Source organism: Hyaena hyaena, unplaced genomic scaffold, assembly GCF_003009895.1.
Source record: "Hyaena hyaena isolate Hyena2069 unplaced genomic scaffold, ASM300989v1 scaffold_956, whole genome shotgun sequence".
Classification (NCBI taxonomy): Eukaryota; Metazoa; Chordata; class Mammalia; order Carnivora; family Hyaenidae; genus Hyaena; species Hyaena hyaena.
The window spans coordinates 28,127-38,608 of NW_024081590.1; positions in this window are offsets into that span (position 1 = coordinate 28,127).

Genomic DNA, 10,482 nt, shown 5'->3' on the forward strand with positions numbered 1-10,482 from the left:
ACTGTGACCAAATCCCACTTTACAAAAGCCTTAAACCTTTAACAGTGTAAAAACTGATGATGAATTTTTACTTCCCTTTGTTCAACCAACCCATAAAGGCCCAAATTCTACAACTACAATTTTTTAGACTGCTAAGTAGAAGGGATTGACTGAAATACAGGATGCATGACTCTTGCAGGCTATGTGTTGCTATTTTTGTCAGTTGCTTGGACAGCTTTCCAACACCAGTAACTTGAGTATGTTATAGCTAAAGAGATTAATGCTGTGCCAGCCCCCGAAAACCAACAACCCAGCCACGCTAATGAGGGATCTTTTCATGTGGAGTTCAGCGCCATAGCCAGTATTGCTTCTCAAGCTAAATCTTTGTTTCACTGAAGAAACAGAGCTTCCTGGAGCCAAGGATGACTGCTCCTGAATCTCCAGCTCTGTAAGGTTTCAACAGGCTCATTAGGTAGAAAGGTAGAAAGCAGGACCATCCTGGCAGCTTTTCATGTGGAATAAGATGTTGAAAAGGAGACATCAGACCCAGAATGGAGCGTCACTGGTGCTAAACCCCACGACACCAAACCAAGACAGAACACCTAACCTAACTCTAGTTTCAACCCCCCTCCCAAGAATGTAATCTTTAACCAGTCAACATGGAATTACTTGGTGAGCACAAGTGAGGTAACTCACCCGATGGACTCTTCCCATTCTCCTTAGGAAGGTGACCTTGCCTGAAACAATGCATTCTTTGCTTATAAATTCCTTTTTCCATCACTTTTCTGCCTTTAAAAAATACTTCTCTTTATACAGTTCAGTGGAGCTTCTTTCTGTTTGCTAGATAGGATGCTGCTTGATTCATGAATCATTGAATAAAGCCAATTTGATCTTTAAATTTGCTCAGTTGAATTTTTGTTATTTAACAAAGATAAGACATTAAAAATGCATTAAGGCTATGATATAGTCCCAATGTTTAAGATTTGCTTTCTAACCAGGGTGCTGTGTTACAATTTTCTACCTACATTTTCTTACTTAGTTCTTTCTAACTAGTGGCATGTCATTATTGGGTAAATTATTGGGCTAGGGGGGCACTTTTTGCCTAGAAAATAGAATTTTTATTGTGCTTTGCATTTTCTTTGTGTGTAGATCTTGTTTTGGTTCATATATGTGGCCTCTAAATAATTATATCTCCTCAAGGTCCATTTCTGGTATACAAGGTAGTTAGAATGGTAACTATAGTATTTATGCTCGGAATAATGTCCAAGCACGAACCAATGCAACTGTTTAACTAATTAGGAAATTAAGATTCACCTCAAATAATTAAATGGTTGATCTGAGATCACATAACAAGTGAATGCGAAGATGTGGTAAACCTCGATCTTTTGATCTCTCACCAAATTTATTTGTCAATGCAGTTTCTATGTTCTGCTAGAAAAACGAGGGATCTGTTTCTGTTTTTTGTAGGTAGGTTGTCAGTTTGCTTTAGTTCAGTTTAACAAACATTTGTTGTTAGGCCTTTGACAAGGCACTGAAGATTTAAATATGAAAAAGACATGGTCTCTGCACTAAACTAGTATAATTTGCTGGGAGAGAAAAAAACCCACAAAAAAATAGATATATTTAATCTCACATGGGAAATGCGAAGACAAAGATATGTGCTGGGTGTATTTGAAATATATGAGGTTCTCAAGCATCCCAAGAGGAAGAAAGCATGTGTTTAAAGGAAAAGATATATCAAACAGAATGATGTGTGCAGAAAAATATACATGTTTCCGTACTCCCAGGGAGACTCTGGGTAGAAGGAGTGTGGCAGGAGATGAAGTATATGGGCTAAATCCCATGCCATCCACAGGACACTGGATCACATAATGGAAGGCCATTTACAAGTTATCCACATGAAGGTGACATGGTCAGATTTTTATATTATATTGATTATTATGTGGTAATTCAGGGGATAGATTGAGGAGACAAAATTTGATGCAGAGAAACAAGTTAGGAAGCTGTTGTAATCGGACAACAACAGTTGGGATAAAGAGGAAGGGCACTTGAAAAAAAGATTTATATGTGAAGAACGAGGAGAGAATAATCTGCTATGTCTCCTTGGCTTCTGATTCAGAGGCTGGCTTTCTGGTGTTTATAACTGATTTTTTCCCTTACTTGCTTTGACTTATGCTTTACTTTGAAGATGCAGGGACGTCAGTTTTAATTTAGTACTTTGGAGGCAGTATAGAAGTTAAAACAAATGGGCACCTGGGTGGCTCAGTTGATTAAGCCTCCAATTCTTGGTTTCAGCTCAAGTCATGATCTCATGGTTTGTGAGTTCTAGCCCTGCAAAGCCTACTTGGGATTCTCTTTCTTCCTGCCCCCCTCTGCCATTTGCGCTGACTCTGTCTCTCTCAAAATAAATAAATAAACTTACAAAAAAGAAGCTAAAACAAATGACTTTGGAGTAAAACAAATCTGAATTGAGGCTATGACTCTACCATTTTACTTAATATTGTATTGCTTCACTCACTGGCTGGGTTACTTTGGACAAGATATTAACCTCTCTCAGACTCGGTTTTTGAAAGTGTAAAATTGTATTTTTTGTAAAGATAATCAATGCACTGACTTTAGAAGGTGCCTAAGCATCATTTCTGGAACATGGAAAGTGATTTTTAAAAAATGGTGTCTATTATTATTGTTGCTCAATAAGAAGTTAGGCTAAGGAAAACTTCAGATAAAATTGAAGGTTTCAGTGTTAACATTTCTACTCTTGGATCATGAATGATACTTCTCTTGTCTCCCTTAGCAAGCGGCATCGTGTTGGCATAAAACAGGCATTTAAGAAAATTTGTCCAATATATGCGAAAAATAAATGAATATCGCTATCCATCCTCCTATAGATAAAAAGGACTCCAGCTTGCTGTTACAGTCGTGTACTTAACCTGAGAGAAAATTCCACCTGCAACACTGCATGCTCCACTAAATGTTAAATGACAAGGCAGAGTTTCCAGTAATGAGATTGGGGAATGCCATCACTCCACAGGCACTGAAACCAAGTTCATTGCAATTCAGCACTACTGCAAGGGGACTTGGGATGCTTAATTTAGTGCTATCATTATTGTTTTTATATGAAAAGAGACTTAGAATTGGAAATAGCCACTCACCAGCTTTCCTGGAGTGCCCCTGTTCTAAGCATGAGTAAGTGGTTTCTTTGGGCCCTCACTGACATGTAGGTCTTCCCATACCAACTTACCATAGTACAGGTACCTGGCAATTGATTATAGCTGTCAGACGGGTAAAAGTGAGGATTATTTCCCAATTCTAAGTATAAAGAGGAAGCTGAATAGTTATTAAAGTTTACTTTCTATTTAGAAGAGAAATTTTGGAAAAAAAGAAGAGAGTTCCTGGGGATCCAATTTCTACCTTATTTCTACCCTTCACACTATTTCTAAAAAGTGTTTTCAAATGGATGGTCATGTAGGCAATATTTTTTTAATGAATTACTATGAATTAATTGGGCTGCCTCTCTGTGTCTAACATGATAATATGGCGGGGGACATTATAGTCTATTAGATATCACATCACCTGTTACATAATACTGAAACAATGCTGGCACAACAAAGCATAATAAAGGCTCGACTGAAAAAGGAAAATGATCCAGAAACTTTGCAGAATGCTCAGGGATGATTAAAATATAAGTGACTTATGGTTGTAAGATGTCTGGTTCTTTAGCAGATAAACTGAACATCAAGGTCTTCACTTAATGTCTTGAATGACAATCTGAAAATATGAGAACGCCTTATGGCAGCAGATTTCACTGCCATTGCTAAAAGAGAATCTATATCACTGACTCTGACAGCTTCAAGTTATGGCACCTTTCCAAACTTGGCAGTGCTTCCAGAATTCCAATTCAACTTGAAATAAAATGATTTGGATGAACACTTAACCCAAGACCAAGTGTCAAGAAGTAAAAGGTAACGTCTAGGGAAGGTATTATGCCTAATGTTTCCCTTCATGCTGCTCACACATAAACACACACAAACGCCTTTTGGTATTCCTTGTGCTTTGGTATTCCAAATGATTTTGTTAATTCTCTTCCATTGAATTAATTAATGATATATCTGTATATCTATCTATCTATCTATCTAGATCTATGATATTTTTGTAATTTCTTCAATCATTAGACCATTGAAAGAATGTCTAGAATGTAATAGGAACTCTATAAAGAGCACTTTATGTTTAGTGTTTGGTGGGAAAACTAACATATTTTCTGATCGATAAAACTACTCAAAAGCTTCCATTTTAAGATAAATTTGTTCATTCTATCTAGTCTTCCAGTTTTGCTCTAGATCCCTAGAAAAATTAATGTGCTATTACTTTAAAAAACCATAACTATGCAGAAAACCAAGAAAAGTACCTCATAGTTGACCAGAAAGTATGAAGATATCAACTAGAAAAATAGAAGGCATGATCATATTGAAATTTCTGACAAATAAAATATGAAAACCAGTCTCTGATTCAACAAGGCACACATACAAAAATAAGATAATTGTCAAAAATGTTCACATCTTTAAGTGTGAAGTTAAGCCTGGCATGAAGGGAATGGTAACAAATTATAAAATGTGTTCTTCTATCTGCTGTTCATCACTATCTTGTGATGACAACTGAGCTGGAAGAGACTTCTTGAGCAGAATCTCTTGGAGATACTGGTCATGGTGCCTTGTGAGAGAGGCAGGGGTATTGGAGGGAAGAACACAGTACACACCAAAGGCTATCTCCAAAGCACTCTGAAAGGGTCAGTTTATGTTCTCTGAAATCTGGAATGTGTGAACCAGTACTCATTAGTACCTACAACTTTTTTAAATGATTTATTTTCATTTAATAAGTTTTGTTTCAAATTTTAACATTTTATATTTCCCTTATGTTCATCTGTTTTGTATTAAAGTCCTCATATGAGTGAAGTCATATGATATTTGTCTTTATTTGACTAATTTCACTTAACATAATACCCTCTAGTTCTATCTACAGAGTTGCAAATGGCAAGCTTTCATTCTTTTTGATTGCTGAGTAATACTCCAGTGTGTGTGCGTGCATGAGTGTGTGTGTGTGTGTGTGTGTGTGTGTGTGTACACCACATTTATCCATTCATCCGTTAATGGACATTTGGGTTCTTCCATACTTTGGCTATTGTTGATAATGCTGCTATAAATATTGGGGTGCATGTGTCTCTTTGAAACAGCATATCCGTATCACTTGGATAAATACATAGTAGTGGAATTGCTGGGTCCTAGGGTAGTTCTATTTTTAATTTTTTAGAGAACGCTTTTGGCACTCACCAATGTCATAGTTACTCCTTTTATTTTTCTCAAGAAGAAAAATTCCTAAATTTCCATCAAGCAAAGGAGGGTGTTGTATTAGGGTTCTGCAGAGAAACAGAACCAATATATGTCACTTCTTTCTATATTAAACTAATGGTGGAAGGTGGAAACTTCATCACAGACATACCCAGAAATGATGTTTAATCAGCTATCTGGGCATCCCAGACAAGTTGATATATAAAATTAACCATCACAGACACACTGTGAGGATAAATGTCCATTGAAATCTGAGCTGGGAATCCTTTATATCAGAGATTTACAAACTTTATCTGGGAAAAAACTAAAACTTTTTTTTCATATTGAAGGTTTTTAAGAAACAAGTCAAAATTGAAGAAAATATTTAGGTATTTACATAACAAGGAAAACAAATTTTCATGAAATTTAAATTTTAACAATAATTGAATAAGTGGTTTGTAATACAAATTGACTGAGAAGCCTGTAATTCTTTTATGAGGGGATAGCACTTCATTTCATTGTGATTCAGAGTTAGTGTACCATATCATCAAAATCAATTGCAAATTACAAATGTTTATCTGTTAATAATGGTCTGTTATGAGATTTTATATACTGAGTCTTTGAATATATTTGTGTCTTATCACACACCATGACTTAAATGCTGTGAGTTTTAACTGTATCACATCTATTTGTAGTACATTAGTGTACAGTCATGTAATTACCACATACAGTGTCTGTCCCAAATATTCAACTGTGCCAATGTGCTGTAAAAAAAAAAAAAAGATACATAATCTATAAACAGATGTATATGACTATGTTCTAATAAATTTATTTATGGACACTAAAATTGGAATTTCGTATAATTCTTATTTATGACTAAATATTATTCTTATTTAGATTTTTAAAAATTTAAAATTGCAAAACAATTATTTTTTGTAAGTAGTACAAAAATAGGATGGCTGTATTTGGTTCATGGGCTATAGTTTACTAATCCATCTACTGGAAATAGAGGAATTTCTAATGAATGCATACGTATATTTTTCAATCTCTTTTGGGCCATTTTCTATCTTTTCATTGGTGCCTCTACTGTTTTCTGATTTTCATTTCTGGATATTATCTACTCACCATATTCCTCATCCTCTCCTCAAAATATCTTCTCTTTCCCCAGACTTCTTTATTAACTTTGTGATTTCTGCTCCTCATGTTATATACACAATACACTTTTAATTTTGAACATGTCCTTACTTTTTTTTTTAACGTGATTTTTTTTGAGAGAGAGAGAGACAGAGCACAAATGGGGGAGGAGCAGAGAGAGAGGGAGACACAGAATCCAGGCTCTGAGCTATCAGCACAGAGTACAACATGAGGCCTGAACCCAAGGACAGCCAGATCATGACTTGAGCTGAAGTTGCCTGCTCAACCGACTAAGCCACCCAGGCACCTCGGCCATGTCCTTACTTTTCTTCACGGAATCTAATTACCTTCAGTTATCATCCTATATTGCCCCCATTACTCTGTTTTATCAAGTTCAGTATACCAAGAGAGAATTTGATTGATTTCATTCACGATTTTACCATACTCATATCATACATAAGTCATAGATTTGCCTAAGAATTGGTTATCTTGAGATTCACAGAACACCCTCAGTTTAACCAGCTATGGGAGAGTGGTGCTGAGTTTTATGCAGTTCTATATATGGCCATCTTTTTAAGAAAAGATATATGGTGAATACAGCTACTTTTGAAGAAAATTCAAAATGAGACAATCATATTGAGGCTCAGTTTGTCCCTTGAGTCTTTTTTTTGTTTTTATTTGCATGTTACATCTCAGTATGTCCTTTCATTTCAAATTATCTAAATCACTTTGAATTCAGGTGTGTTTTTTTAAAAAATATTAGATGGCTTAGTTCAATTATAGTATCTTTATCCTTTAATGGATTTTGTGTATTTAGTCTTAAGTCTATTATTTACTTCTCTGGATGAATTTTATAATTATCTTGCTCATTTTCATAAAATATCATACTGTGATTTTAATTTAAATTTTATTTAATATTCTACATTAATTTAGAAAGAAGTGAAACTTTTGCCAAATCTTATCTTCTTATGCAGAAACATAGTTAAACTTTTTATTAAAGGCTTTTTTCATATATATTTCACCAAAGCTTTGTATTTTTCTTCATATTGGGTATAATTCTGTAGTTATTTGTAATACTTCTGTTTTAAAATAATGTTTTAATTATATTTTAAAAAAATATATATGTATAGATATATACACACACATGTATTTTTCTAGTCTTATCTCAATCGTCTAGAACTTTCAGAGTAATATGTAATAATAGCAGTGTAGCATGCTCCTTCTCTTTTTTTATTCAATAAAAACTTTTGAATATTTATTACCTATTCAAAAATGTCCTAGGCTCTTGAGAAATATCAGTGCACAGCACAAAGAGCTTTGAACTTTTGAGACTGCACTTCAGTGACAGAAACAATGAACAATAGGCATAATAAATAAGTAAGCAATATAATATGTAAGAAGTTGATAAAAACAACGGAAGAAAATTAAAAGTATGGTAAGGTCTAGGGGACTGAGAAAGAGGGAATAAGAAACTGGGCTACAATTTTAAATAATGTGGTTATGGTAGATCTTATGGAGAAAGAGACATTTTAGTAGAAGCATAAAGTACAATTTCTAACACATTTTCTATTGTTATTCGTCTATTCTGATTTCTCAATTTCACCTAATTTTATTTGAGCACTTTATGTGGGCCTGAAAAAACTTCACATAGTATTGTAGTTAGAATTTATTGATATCAGATTATAATCAGTAGTCACATGACTTCTCAATTTCTTTCATATCTCAAACCTAGTATTTTCCTTAAATGGTTAACTTATGATGTATCTCTTTAATTTTTTTTAAATTTATTTTTGAGAGACAGAGAGAAACAGAGTACAAGTGAGGGAGGGGCAGAGACAGAATGAGACACAGAATCCAAAGCAGGCTCCAGAATCTAAGCTGTCAGCACGGAGCCCAACATGGGACTCAAACTCACAAACTGTGAGAGCATGACCTGAGCCAAAGTCAGATACTCAACCAGCTGAGCCACCCAGGTGCTTCAAAATGTATTTCTTTAAAATACTAAGCTTAGTTTTATTTATTTTGTTCTTATATTTTGGTATTTATTATTTTTGTGATTAATTCTTTAAATGTTTTTCATGGTTTTCTTGCTCTTTTTCTAGTCACTTGAATGAATTACTTAGTGAATTAATTCATTTATTTTTGTTCCTAAAATATCTATTGAAATTTAGAGTAGGAGCTCTTAATGATCAAGACTGGAAGAAAATTAATACGATGATATTGGATTTTACCCCTCAGGATAAAATACATTTCCATGGGTCCATACTGATATAAATTATCAAATAACAAATTCATTAAGGCTACACATTTTCCAAGATCTGCCATTTACCTAATATCTCTTAGGTTTCATATATAAAGATCTCTTACTGTTCTTCAAATTCTTAAAGGAGTTCTTTACTTAAACAAGTCATAGAACCCTTTTTGGAAAAATTATACAAATATATAATTTTTTAATTTTAAAAAATAGTTGTGATAACAAATAATGAAAGAAATATTGATTCTGAATCTTTATATTTAGACTGGAGTGCACATTTGAGATCTCTATGCAAGATACTTTATGCCGACTAAAAAGAACATTATGTTTTAGAACTGGTCAACTCATCTATCCTTCCCACCCTATCTCTTTGAAAATGTGTAAACTGGTGTCACACTCAAACTCAGCATTGTTCTAGATTTAGATGCTGTTATTTGATAATACTCTTCGTATTTCTGGCCTTCGTATGAAAACTCTCTTTTAATCTTTCTCCAGCCCATAATAGTCCACAAACTTTCACTGACACAATAAGTACACTCTGACAAAAATTTTCTGTTGTGATTTGTTTTTCAGCTGTGTATGAAAACTAAGAAAAGAGTGGGAGCCAGGCAGAGCAGGCCGAACATTCATGAGCGATGCAGCAGGATTCCAGAAAAATAATTTCTCAATTATCCCAAAGATTCTACATTGAAATATCCAGTTGCTGTTGATCCTTCCCACAGGAGGACCTAAAACTACCTAGAGGACGGCGTAGGTAACATTCCCATATCTGTAAGTACACTCAGATAATCTCTGAAAATTTTGCCTTTTAAGGAAGCTGGAAGTTTTTTTTATGACTGTTGGAATGCTTCCATTAACAAAGTACTGGTATATAATGACACAGCATAGCATGTGCTAGGCTGATAACCTCTGACCCCAGTCTTCTGTGGGGTGAGACAGAGAGCTCCTTTCATAAATGTCTCCTTTGCTTCTGCCTGCCTAGTGCTTATAGGTAAGCTTTTTTCTTTTTGCCTTGTTTTAACCCGAACTCCTTATCTCGCAGCTAGGAAAAATTCCTGGATTTTGCCAATACTTTCAATCAGCAAAGTGCCTTTGGAAAATCCAATGTACTGCAATATCACCACTCTACAAGGATGTTTTTAATATGAATTTTTAGTTTTTGTGAATTGCCTATAAATATTTTATTTCTTTTTTTTTTTATGTTTTATTTATTTCTAGGAGAGAGAGAGAGAGACAGCGCGAGCAGGGGAGGGTCAGAGAGAGAGGGAGTCACAGACTCTGAAACAGGCTCCAGGATCTGAGCTGGCAGTCAGCACAGAGCCCGACGCGGGGCTCGAACCCAGGAACGGCGAGATCATGACCTAAGCGAAAGTCGGACGCTAAACCGACTAAGCCACCCAGGCGCCCCTGCCTATAAATATTTTAAAAGGAAAAGTAGAAGACGGCACAACAGGAGTTAGTGCCCTAAGGCTATTTTAATGTAGTCTATTTTAAACATCATTTCAATCTGAAATATTCACTAGTTCTATTGTTCTTTTTAAATATTTATTACATCAGAATATTTCAAGCACTAATAAATACATTAAATAACTTTGATTTATTGTTTAGATAAATTTTCTTATAGGAGAATATGCACAATTTTGCATATTTTTATTGACAAACGAATTTTGTTATTCAAAAAAAGTTAAACTTGACTCTATTTTTATAATTTGTTAACAATAGTTTCAAAAGATAATTTATGTAAATAAGAAAAGTAAACATAAATATTTGGATTTATTACAGATACTTTAAAAT